The 13,797-nt window shown below is 48.8% G+C and overlaps 1 protein-coding gene across 5 annotated transcripts in view; it reads right to left on the bottom strand.

Moving 5' to 3' along the window:
- The window catches only part of BOC (BOC cell adhesion associated, oncogene regulated), a 71,238-nt gene that overhangs the window by 49,378 nt on the left and 8,063 nt on the right, over positions 1–13,797 (bottom strand). Inside the window, exon 3 of one of the 5 annotated variants that reach the window (XM_090276647.1) lies at positions 13,590–13,767. The exons of the other annotated variants lie outside the window; for them this stretch is intronic. The gene's annotated coding sequence lies outside the window, so the exon portion shown is untranslated. The remainder of the gene's footprint in view (positions 1–13,589; positions 13,768–13,797) is intronic. 5 annotated transcript variants of the gene reach the window in all.

The raw sequence follows: 13,797 nt of genomic DNA, 5'->3' as shown, positions 1-13,797 counted from the left end.
CAGGGACTTCCCCTGCAGAAGCACCATCACACTCATTATTTCCAGTTTGCTTAACTGCTAGATCAAAGGCTTCAGGAATCAGGAATGGCATTGATCCTGTTCACAAGGGCATCATCAGCTCTAACACGGTTCTAAGTAATTCAGCAAATACCTGTTGAGTGAACGAATAAAGACCTGAGACACAAAGGTGACAGATCATGGCAGAGAAGAGAGAGAACTGTAGTCGTATAGTCAAGAGAGAGCTTTTTCTTAATACAAGCTGGGCATTTAGGACGCTGCAGGGGTTAAAAGGCTTACTTTGATTTACTCTGTCAGGTAACACAATGACCAATTCCAGTTAAGTTGTCACCTGCAGTCCTTTTCGATGCACCTTCCTCAGGATGAAATGGCACCAGGCCCACATCCACACTCTCCACATGACTCAAAACCACTCTCAGGTTCTGTGACTCAGACTGAATGGAGATCAGGCCGCTGCTTCTTGGCCTGTCTGGTTCTGGGGCTGATTCAGGCAAATGTCAAGGCAAAACTTCCTCCAACCCCAACATCCCAACAACACCCCAACACACACACACACACTCACACACCCCTAACAGGCTCATGCATGCTGGCAAAAAATCCGAAGCATTCCAATGAAAAACTAAGCCTTGGGGTAAAATCACTGAACTGCTAAAGATGGCAGATCAGAAGCTCCCACTCCTCAGCTGGTGTCTGACTGCACCGTGACAACCTCTCAGACTTCCCTGCAAGTAATAAACCCTTACCCTGAACTTGAGGAGGAACTGCTTTGAGGGAGAACAACAAAATCTATCTCACATGGGGATGTTGAAGGAAAAACAGGTCACATAAGTAAGTCGTCTACAGCAGCGATTTTCATCCTTTCTCATCTCCTGGCACACAGAAACTAATTACTGACATTCTGTGGCACACCAAAACGTATATATTTTTGCCAATCTGAACAAAAAATAGGTAAAATTTTGATTCATTCACACTGGATGGCTATTGTTGTGTTGGCTGTTGTCATTTTTAATTTTTAATTTTTATTTTTTGACAGTCTAAGGGAAAAGAGGTCAGTGCCCCTGACTAGTCAGGTACTGCATGTTTTAAAAATTGTTGCTGTGCACTGGTTGAAAATCACTGATCTAGAGCAATGACTGGTACAACGTAGCTGTTCAATAAGTGACAGCAGCTCATTAAGTTTGAATAACTCTCTCGAGGGTTACTTTTAGGCATACACTGTATCTTCATTCGTGTGACCCTTGCTGCAGATTCATTCTCAGAGGTAAGAGAATAGGTAATAACCTTAGGGGCCAGACACCTCAGCCTGGGCTTTCCAGGCTTCCCGCGCTCGGCATGTGCCCTCACTCCGTCTAAGACACAACACATGCACACGCTCAGGCACGTGCATGCATACGTGTGCTCACAGCAACCAACTCCAGCTCCAGCTGGTAAGTGTGCTTTAGAATCATGACAGTTTACTTTCTTTCCCATCTGACCTCATACAAACACACTTTCTTCACCACCTCCCTGACCCCTAAATATACACATTCCGTCCCCAGCCCCCCCAAGCTTTCTCAATTACAAAGCTCTTTTAAACCAACTAAAACTTAAAATAAATACCAATTTGAAACCTGAAGCACGTCTGTCAGTCCCTGCCTGCTGCTGGAAGCCCCCAACTCCTCTTAGCTGCCCCCAACTTGTGAAGCGCGGTGGCCTTGGTGCAAGGCTGGCACGGGCAGAGAAAACAAACACATGGAATCTTGCCAGCTGGGTCAGGCACCGCTATTTATAGCAGGAGCAAAGTGTAGGCAACTGGAAAGGCCTGAGAAGGAGGGTCCGCAGAGAGAGGCGGGGATAATCCCAGCCTGCAGCTCCCAGCTGCACCAGCTGCAGAGGATCCCCGCTGAGGGCCTGCCATCTCCAGGCACAATCCCTCCTGGGTTCGCCTAATGCCAACACTGTGCTGGAGGGTAGAAGCCAGTCTTGGAGGGCAGAGCCCCTGCTATCTCACTCACTACTGTAGCCCCAGCATCTGTCACATCACAGTGCCTGGCACATAGTAGGAATGCATAAGTATTTTTTGATTAAATGAATATATGAGCTTTTTGTTTTTCTGCCTACACCACAAGGTTACAGATGGAGAAAAGGGAGGGAGTTGAAAGGGAGGAGTGAGGAATGCCTAAAACAGTGCTTCTAAAAACCCATGGGAGGTTAAAATATGCTAGCAAAACTAATTTAAGGAAATGCAATGTTAAGAAAAGCTAATTAAATTTATTTACTGCAGGCCTTTTCAGAGCCTTTAATATGCTACTGCACATCGTGAATCACCGAGATGGAGAGAGAGTATGCACTGAAGCCCGAGCTCCCTTAACCACAGGCCTGGACTTAGTGACCACAGGCCTGGCCTCAGTTGACCACACTGCTCTTTTTTTCTCCAAGTACCATTAGTGAGGGGAATTTCGTCAAATACACTTTGGGAAATGTTGGCCTAAGAGGTTCCTGGAGAATATCCCAAAAGCAATTTGTAAAACATCACAATCCCATTTTTGTAAATAAAAAAATAACATATAAATAGGTTGTATGTAGCAATTCGGATTGTCATAGGAAAATATCAAAAGACACTTAAATGTTAACATCAGTTATTTCTGAAGATTAGGAGATTTGTACCTTTTACAGTGAACACTTTGGAAATATTCAAAGTGGAGTATGTTATCACTTTTGTAATTAAAAAGGCAAATTTGAAAGAAAAAAAGTTATTTCCAAATATTATGATGTCATCATACACTATTTTAACTCCATAGGCATGTAGGCCTAACTTCCCAACAACCCCCTGGGCCAAAAGCTGTCACTCTTTGTCTACTGTCCACATTTTCCTGTGTCTAGATCTCCAGCATTCAGCTCCTTTGGCTTGTAGAGAACACCTCCCCTAATCCCAGGATTTTGTGGTTTACATACAAGATGGTCAAGTGTTTTGGGAAAAAAGTGAAAACTTTTAATATTCTTGTTACTAACCATTACAAAGCAAATTAGTTTTTTTTAATAAGCTGTATAAAATATCCATCAAGTACTAAGTTTGCTGAAATTATCATGTTGGGTATATTAACATTTAAAGACTGCCTTTTCTCCTGCTAAATTACTAATTTCCTAATTTAACTGAGTTGTAAATGTAATCATCATAGCGTAAAACAAAGAAAAGTATTTGACCACCTGTTGAGTTACTACGTGTGAGACAACGTATGTGTATTGTCTAAACTGTAAACACTCTATGAAGTAGGTAGTATTGTCATCCCCATTTTACAGATGCAGCAATTGAGGTTTAGAGATCAAGCATCTTGCTCAAGTAAAGGATACAAAGCCAGGGCTTAACCTGCTTTACCTGTCTGCTGGTCTTGGTGTCTTTGGTAGATTCAAGCAGATACACAATGAACTGTTTTCTAACAAAGGTACTGAAAAAGGCCGGAAAAAAAAATACAGTCTGAGCTGGACTCATGTATCAGCTACCATGTTTCTAGAGGGATCAGGTTGGCAAGTCCCACAGTGCACTCTGCATCCAACTCCTGGAGATGGGTTGTCCCCACCTAGCCCAGAGTCAGTCCTGACGTCCGAGTGCCTAAATCCCACCCAAAGGTCGGCAGCAGCACTTTGAATCTGGCTCCAAGTTATAGGCACCAGCATATGTATGAGAGACAATAAAATCCTCCTATTTCTGAACCTGGCTTCTCTAATCTTCATTCCGTTCTTACACAAGCACTAGAATGTAGGTTCCCAACTCAGACTGCATGGAAGAACCATCTGGGGACACGAAAGTTCACCCGTGCTTGGGCAGCCCTTCAGATGAAGAAAGCTAGAACCAGAGGCGGATTAAGGTCAATTGAGGCCCCGGGTGCAAAAGAGAATATTGGGCCCCTTAAAAAAAAAAGAGATGGGGAAAATAAAAATACATGTTAATCATATTTTATGCAGCGTAGTAATGAAACCAAAGTTGGTGTCATTAGAAAAAAGTGTAAAGTTGGGGTTTTGCAGGGCCCTTCAGAAGTCGGGGCCCAGGGCACGCACCTGGTGTGCCCACCATTAGATCCGCCTCTGGCTAGAACCTCTGGAGGTGGGGCTCAGACATCAATCAGTCTGTATTTTTAAAACTCTTTCCTGGAAACTGCAATGTGTAGCCAGGGTTGGGAAGCAATGGGTGCATCTGCCCTGGGCTGGGGGTCATCCTGATCAGGAGTGTCTGCCAGGAATGCCCTGATTGCGTGGATACCAGGACTGGAACCGAGACTTCTGCACTAAAATGTTCCTGACTATATTATTTTAAAGAAATTCTTGTCATTTTTAAAGCTAATTTTTTTCACTTCAGACATTTATTTTGAGGAATAAAACATTTTCTCAAAGCTTCTGCTGGATTTCCGCAGATATTTTCTGGACTGTTAAGATTTCAATTTTTATCCTTTTCACATAAAAATGAAAACCCAGGAAGAGGCCACCACTGCAAATAGCACCCTCTTTGGAGGTCAAAGCAGGCTCCACAGCAGCAAAGGAAACACTCAGAGAGGTCCTTAGACTAGCCACCCTGCTGCCTGGGGCCACCAACTTCTGGGAGGTGAGCAGGAGCCTAGAAGTCTTCCAAGCATATACACATTTTAAGGCTTGCACATCAAAACCTGAAGTGCCACCAGTGATTTCCCTAACAAACCCGAACAATCTCCAGGGGCTCACAGACCACCAGGAAGCGAAACAGGTGTTGGCCATCCCAGGGGTCTCCTGTCCACTTAACACCAAATCACATCAGAAGGCTCTGCCATCGCTGGAACCGGACATTTCAAAGGGTTAACAGCTCAGCCTCTAGCTTCCGGCTTTCCATGAGTTGGATTTTCAGTTGTGTCCCTACTAGGGAGGAGACAGCTCCCCACCCCCAACTTATAGACTTGGGTCCCACCCAGCCCCTCCCCTCCCTTTGGCCCTCCCACTCCAGGAATGAGGCTGCTGCTGCCCAGCATATACCCAGACTGGTTTCATCTCCTTCCAAATCCATTTTGTGTCTTAACTTCTGCCAAGAATAAAAATTAAAACACTCTCTCACACACACACATCATGCCTGTATGGGAGGGGAGGACAGGGCTGGAGGTTTAAACTGAAAAAGACCAGGCAGGGAGTGGGAGGGGCAGGTCCCTGATGAAAGTCAAGGCCTGAAGCCTTCCTCAGGGGTCTGTCTGTCCTGTCCTCCCTGAGGCCCCTGCTGGCTACACGCGGGGTCAGATCTAAGGGCAAGTGTTGGCAGCAACCCCTCTCATGTTCCTGGGACACCTCATTTCACAGCCTTTAACCCCCCGCCTCTTCCCAGAGGGGCACAGAGCTGCCAAACTGCCCGCACTCCAAGGGCCGGAAGCGGACTCCATTCCCCATCTCAGAGGAGCCTATTGCTTGCCAACTCCAAAATGAATAAAGCAGGACTTGGAATGACACGCGGCCCAGCGATGCAGGCGGCTTGCAGGCTGCTTGTGGCCACCCAGGAAAACGGGTCTGGAGCTGGAGCCTCTTTCTCAGAATCCTGTCCCACCACACCCAGGGCAGGCAGATGCCCGAATCTGGAGCCCAGGCAGACAGCAGCTCCGACCCAGCTTGCTCTGGTCCTCTCTCACTGCTGACTGCTTCCTTCTCTACAAAACCAGAAGCCCCCGCACTGCAGAACCATCACACCTAATGCTTCACCCACTCAGGTTCTGCAGGGTTCATATAATGGCCGCTTACTCAACTCTGAATTCCATCATTTGCCCCCTGTTTCTCCCTCAAATGGTGAACTAAGTACTCACACTCACATTACTTAAACCTGTCCAGATGGAACCCACCCTGACTCATGGAATCACTTGCCTTACAAGCCAATAAACACTTCTTAGCCACCCATTCGATACGAGTGGCTTTTCTAAGAGCTCAACATCCTGGCAGGGCGAAACACAGAAACACCTCAGCGCAGTGTGGGACGACTGGGAGCCAAGCCTGAGTGGCCGAGGCTGGGGCTCTTTTCTTTCCCTGCCACCGTTAGGAAGGGGTGGGAAGGTTGGATCACACACTCCTTTCGGAAAGGGTAGCCATGTGGCATCCATCCTTGTCCCATCGGCATACGGAACACAGTAATGAAAACAGATTAGCAGTTCAAAAAGCCCTTTATTTGTCTTGATAATTGTTGAATCTGGGTGATAGGTTCATAGGGTTTGTGATACTCTTCTTTCTGCTTTTGTGTGTTTGAGTTTTTACATAAGCAGATAATAATGACTTTTTCCACCCAATAGCATAACTAGAATAAGATACTCCTAAACCTTCCCAATCCTTCCCCAGCTTCCAGGAACGCCCTCACCCTCCACGACCACCACCACTATCACACCTACCCAAGGTCTTCTTAGCCAAAATTAGCACTGTTAGGCAGGTTTCAGTAGGTGCCCAGGTTCTGGTGGGTGAGGTGGTGTACCCCCTCTTTGACCTTCAAATGCTCCCCAGGGTTGTGACAAAGAGGCAGCCCCACCCCTGAAAGGAGACCACTGGCTGCAGCCAGAGGAGACCTGGGCAGCCTATCTCCCTGACTCTGTCTCAGGGAACCTGGAGCCAGGCGGCTCCCTATGTCCTCTGCATCCTTCATATCCTTTATGGGGCTTCTCTGTCCAGACAGGTCCTCCCCAGGACCCCGAGGACACCTCACCAACAACATGTTCCCAGCCCTGCCTGGCTTTTCCCTGACTGCAGAGACAACCGAGTGCATGGGCCTTGAGGTCCAGGTGAAAGACCCCTCCTTTCCTCTGGGTCTCCATTTCTCCACCTACAAAACCCTCCAACATACCATCATTGACAAAACTCTTTGAGTAGCCAAATTGTCTAAGAATATGGGCTGCTGGGAAAGAATTATAAACCAGCAGCTTATCCAAGCCAAAGTACTAATGCTCACGATGATAACAATGGTGACCACGTAGCACTTCCTTCTGAGCCAAGCACTCTGTTAATGAGAGAGTGTGGGCAGTGCAATTCAATGTAGAGTGGCCCTCCTGGCTGGATTTGGGAAATATGCAAAAGCTAGGCTGGAAGTATCTTGAGGGCAGCAGGCACAGTGCTCAATAACCTGTGGGCTGAGCAATTGCAAGGCCGCTCTGGAATGGTTACAAGCATGTCCGGGGCCCACGTGGAAACCGCTGAAGAGGCCGCACAAGTGCTGCTCTCAGCAGGGCTCCTCACTGGGGCTCAGTGCGAACCCTCGAGGGACTGAAGAGAGGCAGGCTGCAGGGGGTCGCGAGTTTCCATGAATGGCATTCTTCACAGGAGGGAGACGCGCCAGAACTCCCCAGCCTCGGGAAGGGTACCACATCTCATCTTAGCTGGGATGAGAACAAGGTCTCTGCTTTTCCTCCATCCAGACCACAGGCGTCAACACTGGCATCTGGCTCCTTTCCTTGGGTGATGAAAATTAGTTCTGCCTGCCTGAGATTCCATCTCAGCTGGGCATTCTGTTCCCCTTCCCCTCCTGACTTCGGAAGCACACAGAACTTTGTTTTTAAGGAGCCTCCTTGCTCCATGCCAGGAAGCCCTGCTTTTTCTAGAGAGCAGAGTAGGTGGGCGGTGGGTAAAACTGGAACCCGACCCAGGTTTCTTCAGATTGTTCTGGAGAGGAAGGACTAGAGAAGACCCAGACTGCACTGGAGAGTTCCTTCCACCAACACTTGCTGAAGCTCCTAAACGAGCCAGGCACACACCAGCCTCCCTGCACATCCGACTCTGACGAGCGACCGCCCTGCTCACGGTTCGGGCACGGCCCCTGCTGTACAGAATGCCATCCCTTATGCTAAAAATGATGTTTTAAGCCATCACGTTTATAAATTTATACTTTTATAAATATAAAGGCTATTTATGAAAACCTTTCTGAGGCACTCCATCCCACCCCACCACCAATCAGGAGAAAAAGAAATGATTTGTCCGATCACATATTTACCTTTTGGTTCAGAAGCTGTGGCCCCTGCCCCCGGACACACACTCCCTGGCAGGTACCTAGAGAGGCCAGTCTGGGATTCTTTCTCAGGGCTTTCACTGGACCTCCTGGGGACAGAATGTGAGGAGTGATCGAGGGATAAAGGCTGGATTTGGTAAGGAACACAGGGCTCACACTCACGTGATCCTGCTGTTCTCTATCCTCTGCCTCCCCAGACAAACTGAGGCCATGGCCAAGGCCTCTGGAAGCGCTGACGGTCAGAAATCACTGTTACAGACTCCCGGACTCTGGAGCTAGACCCAGGAAGCCGAGGACCCGGAGGCTCTACCCCGATTACAAAATTAACAATAAAAGCAAGAACTCGTGGCCTGCAGAGTGTCATCCCCAGAAAAGTGTAAAGAGCTTTAAATGCTCCATTGCATTAGTGCTCACAGTCTTAGTGGCAAATCTGGGACGGCTGTAATTAGTCTTCACTTGCACGGGGGACAACTAGGTAGAGCCACTGAATGGCAGTCCAGAGCACTTAGGCAGTCAGTGGTCAGGCTCCTGACTGGAGGGCAGGCTAAGGCAAGAAAGCTAACCAGAGGAGGAGATGGTGTGGGTTCAGGTCGTGAGCATGGAATGTGCCCTTCCTGAGGGGGCCAATGAGTCTTCTTCCTCCCTCAGGCTGAACTCTGACACACCTGGCTGGTGTCCTTCAGCATGAGAAGGTACCAGCTGGCCTCAGCTCTGTTTATTCCAAACAGGAAGCCATGGAAGCAGAGCCCCAAGCTCAGTCCCTGCTCCCAGCGTTAGAACTCTACCTAGTACCATTTTCCTCAGCGCCTGGAAATTTCCAACCTGGTTCAACTGGGTGAGCCACATGGCCGACATTCATATGCACTGTCCTTTCTCCTAACAGGGGTCCAGAGCTGGAGTGGGGTTGGAGAAGACCTTTCTTTTGCTTCAGCTATAAAACCCATCATCACCTAGCCCCCAAAGGGCCTCACTGCCCAGAAGGACTGCCAAGCACTACTGCATACTGAGGCTCCTGTCACCAAGCTCCGAAGGAGTCCTAGTTTGTGAGGCTGGCTGGAGAGGGCAGCGTGTCTTGGCAGAGAAAATGTTCTCCATTCCTTTGCATCTGGTGGGTCTTCCTCCTGAATGACCACAAAACAGGCCCCAGGGCTCTGCCACTCCCAGGGCCCAGCACAGACACTACTGGGACCTGAGCTGACCTGCGGGCGGGTGGTGGCCCCCACAGGATGTGGTGTGAAGGAGGTCTGCTGCCTGGGGGCGCTCACTTCCCCACTGCTAGTCCAGGGCTCCAAAGCAAGTAAAACAAACTACGGAGGAGGAAGGCAAACAGCCCGGTGCTCCTACTGTCTATTTGGGAACGGGATGGGAAGGTCTGCACAGCTGACACTTCCAGATGTGGAACCAAAACACAGGCAACTCCTGACAATTTACTAGCCTGGGCTAAACTCCAGTAGCGCCAGGGCCAGGCCTGCTCAGTGGACGGGGATAAAGGAACGGCACTGCAGCCTCTGCTCAGGTGGGTCTCAGCACAGGGCGCCGGGCCCCTCCTCGGCGGTGGGAGCTGGATAGACGGGGGTGGGGTGTGTGTGTGTGTGTGTGTGTGTGTGTGCGCGCGCCGCGCAGGGGGTTTGGGGAGAAGGCCATGTTTACAACTGCAGGAGACAGCTAACTGAAAGAAGCCGATAGACGGGGGTGGGTGGGTGGGTGTGTGTGTGTGTGTGTGTGTGTGTGTGTGTGTGTGTGTGTGTGTGTGTGTGTGTGTGTGTGTGTGTGTGTGTGTGCGCGCGTGCGCGCCGCGCAGGGGTTTGGGGAGAAGGCCATGTTTACAACTGCAGGAGACAGCTAACTGAAAGAAGCCAACCTGGAAAGACTATATGACTATATACTGCGTGATTCAAACTATATGACATTCTGGAAAAGACAAAACTATGAAGACAGTAAAAACAGCAATAGTGGCCAGGGTTTTGGGAGAGGGAAGGAAGGAAGGCTAAAGAGTAGAGCATAGGGGATTTTAGGCAGTATTATTCTGTATGATACTGTAATGGTGGACGTGTCACTATGCATTTGTCAAATCCACAGACTGTACGTATAATGCAAAAAGTGAGTTTTAATGTAAACTATGGCTTTAGTTAATAACAATGTGTCAACATTGGCTCGTCAGCCGTTAACAAAATTACACCAGCATGTTAGTAATATGGGAAACTGGTGGGGAGTGAGGGGTATGTGGCAACTCTCTGTAATTTTCACTTAATTTTTTCTGTAAAACTAAAGTACTTTTTTTAAAATCCTATTAACTTTATTTTATTTTTTTAAGTTAAAAAAGAAGCCCTGACTGGTGTGGCTCAGTGGGTTGGGTGTTGTCCTGCAAACTGAAAGGTTGCTTGTTCGATTCCCAGTCAGGGCATGTACCTGGTTTTGGGTCTGACCCCTGGTACGGTGTGCAAGAGGCAACCTATCAATGTTTCTCTTGCACTGTCTCTCTCCCTCTCTTTCTCCTTCCCTTCCCCTGTCTCTAAAACTAAATAAATAAAATCTTAAAATTAAAAAACCTAGAGGAGGCGGCTTGGGCCATTCCATAGCTCTCCGAGGTGCTGTAGATGTTTGACCTGGAGACTTTGGAAGCATAGTTTCTCAAACACATTTGTTGTCAGCACAAGACCTCTTGGGATCTTTATCCCTATTTTTATTCTCTCTCAGCTTCCAAACCTCAAACTAAGTCAGAAATGGCTGAGATGCAATCTGAAGTCAGATCTGTCCCCTGAGGGCAGACATCCAAACATGCTGTTCTTCTTCCTTCCACGCTTGTCAGCTCCCCAACAGCAGAGACCGTCTTTGTGGCCCGTGTGCCTAGCAGGGGGCCTGACAACCCCCTCCCCCCAGGCCCTAATGTCTGTGGGGACTGAACTGTTCTTAAAATCATCCCATGTTCCTCATGTCCCTGGCTTGTGGACCCAAACTAGATTCAACAGAGCTCCAATGCAACGCAGGTGCTGTGCTAGCAGGAAGGGGGCAGCCCAGTAGACGGCCCAGGAAGTTAGGAGACCCCAGGTGAACGACTAGGCTCTATGCTCTTGGTGGGTAAGAGGATGTGCTGGGCTTCTCTGCATTTCCTAGCCAGGCCTTGCCCAGTGCTGGGCATAAGGCAGACGTTCAATACATTCTTCTTAAGTGAGTGATGTGGAAGGGCCAGGGGGGCATCCATTCTTACATTCTGCTTCTACATGGCACAGCTGGCAGACCTGCCGACGTTCCTGAAGTCAGCTGCCTTGGGGAAGAGGGAGGAACTGGGCTATGTCTGCTGCAGCCTCACGCCCTGCTTCCCGGCTTCTCTAAAACAGACGCTCTGATGTTCCTAGGATTGTTTCTCCCACATAGCCCTATAACACATACCCAGAATGCATTTTTCTTACATAATTCTGCAAGTAACTATTTCATTTTGCTTGAAGCTCATTCGCCTCTTTGAGATTCAGAAGACCCATATAGATTAGTTAAAAAAAAAAAAAATTGAACACCAATTACATGTGAGATTCTATTCTCGGCACTGGGAAGAGAGTGAAAGACAAAACAAAGTCCCTGATCTCATGTATCTTTCACTCTAAAGGATAAGCAGGCAATAAGCAAATGAACAAATAGATATATGTTGGGAGGATAACAACACTGAGGAAAATTTAGTCTGAAGGAGCGGGAATGGCAGTGGCTGTGCAATTTAATAAAGGGTGGTCAGGGACCTTCGTGAAGTGAGGGAAGGACTGTGCAGATGTCAGGGAAAGAGCCTTCCAGGCAGGGGGCAAAGCAAGTGCAAAGCCCCTGAGAAGGCAGATTGCTCAGCTAGTTGGAGGAGCAGGCAGGAAGCCAGTGTGGCCTTGGGAGTGGGCAGGGTGGGGGAGAAGAGGAAAGACAGGGCAGACGGGCAAGGAGTGTTGCCGAGGGCAGTGAAGGTGCTTGGAGTTGTCTCCAAATGAAACGGTGTCATGGAGCGTTCTGGCTTCTCTTTTGGAAGCTGATACTTAACTTCTCTATAAATAGCCTACGGGACAGGGAGGTCTGGGGCCTGGAAGCAGGGAGAACACTAAGGAAGCTCCTGCAATAGTCCAGGTAGGAGATGTCAATGGAAGACTTGGGCGCTGAGAAGTTGCAGGACTCTGGATATGATTTTAAGGTAAAGCTAGTACCACTTGCCAACTTAAGGTGGAATATGAGCGAAAGTACAGAGCCAGAGATGACTCGCAGGTTTGTAGCCTAACGGGTAGAACAAAAGACACTGAATTAGGGCAGATGCAGAGAAGGCTGGATGTGAAGTCTTTCGCAGTGACCAGGTCTGAGGACTACTACCTAGTGGTGCTCTCAGGGCTGGGCCTTGCCCCGCGGTGGGCTCCTCCCTCGCCCTGCCTTTCACGCCTTTCTCTCTGTAGACCTTGGACCAGTGAGGGTTCCATCAGCACAGCCTTCCACCTACTCATCCCTCTAGCTGCCCAATCTATCAATAGCCCTTTTTTCATTCTGTCCCTCTTTTCTTTTCTCTTCTTTCACTAATAACAGCCATGTTCTACTGAATGCTCACAATACCTTTTATTTGCTTAATATGCAGTATCTTGCTTCCTCTTTGCAACAACCTTAAGAAACCGGGCTCTCAGTTTAGTTTAGGTAACTGACCCAGGGACATACACCTAGTGACTGGCAAGGCCAGGGTTCAAATCCATGTCTGTCTGGTTCTGAAGTCCCCCTTAACCAGGATGCCACACAATCCTCAACCTGAAAGTGGCCCCAGAAATACTGCTCCCTCCTGGAGCCATCTTTCTCCAGCACTTCACCCTTTTCCTAACAAGCTTCACTTCAAACTTCAGTCTTCTCTGGTGGGGTCCCCCAGACCATCCCCAGACTCCACTGTTCCTTCCTCTCTCAGGAAGAATGTTAACCAGGATCCCTCCGCCAGAAGATCTTTTCCTCTCCCAACTCTTATAGGACCCTGATACCGTTCACGGTCTCTTCCCACCATGGAGAAAAAGGCAAGTTAGCTGGAGTGGCCTGGACGGGTCTCTGGCGACAGGACTGACCCGACTCCAGCCAGGCTCCCCTTAGAACAGAGAAACATCACAGAAGTGGACGCAGCCCTTGCACTCAGACTCTGACCTGTTCCTTAGAATGTCCCGGTCCTAATTCACTGTGGGTGGGCACAGACGCCGGAGGCCATGGGTGTTTGTGGTGTGCAGAAACCCTGCAAACCAACTGATCCTTGTACCATCTCATGGCCTCCTCACAGCGCTCTGAGGAAGCAGCTTGTGTGGACGGGGAAATGAAGGCTCAGAGAGTTTCCATGACTTCCTCTCAGCTACCCAACTCGTTGGTCACATAATTCTATCTTAAACCCTGATGTCCTGTGTTCCCACCTTAACCCAGAACGTCCGAGCTTTGGGCTTTACATGTTTGTTAAAGAAAAACAAGGAAATGGGGGTAACTACACGTCCTCCACAGCCAAGCCTCCGCCATGCTCCTCAGCCGGGAGGGAGAGGCTGGTTTCGCTTCGCTCTGCTGCAGGTAACTGCCTGTAGAATTCTTCCTGCTGGCTGCCCTGGGAGTGTGTGCCTGCAAGGCACCCTCTCCTGTCAGTTACCTGTCTGTCAAAGCTGCTGCCTCCTTCCTTGGGGTATTTTCCTGTGCAAGCTGCCACTTCTCCTGACCAGCGAAAGTATCTGCTCGGTCAAATGCCTTCTCCACCTCTACCTGGGGCACAGAGGACCTGCCTGATCAGACTTGTAGACACCCAGGGAGCAATGGGATTCAGCTGGCATCTAGAGTGAAGCAGAAAGTGAGACAGCCAA

This window comes from Furipterus horrens, unplaced genomic scaffold (assembly GCF_987537825.1).
Source record: "Furipterus horrens unplaced genomic scaffold, mFurHor1.1.pri manual_scaffold_1, whole genome shotgun sequence".
NCBI lineage: Eukaryota > Metazoa > Chordata > Mammalia > Chiroptera > Furipteridae > Furipterus > Furipterus horrens.
This window is presented reverse-complemented; position numbering and strand designations above follow the sequence as displayed.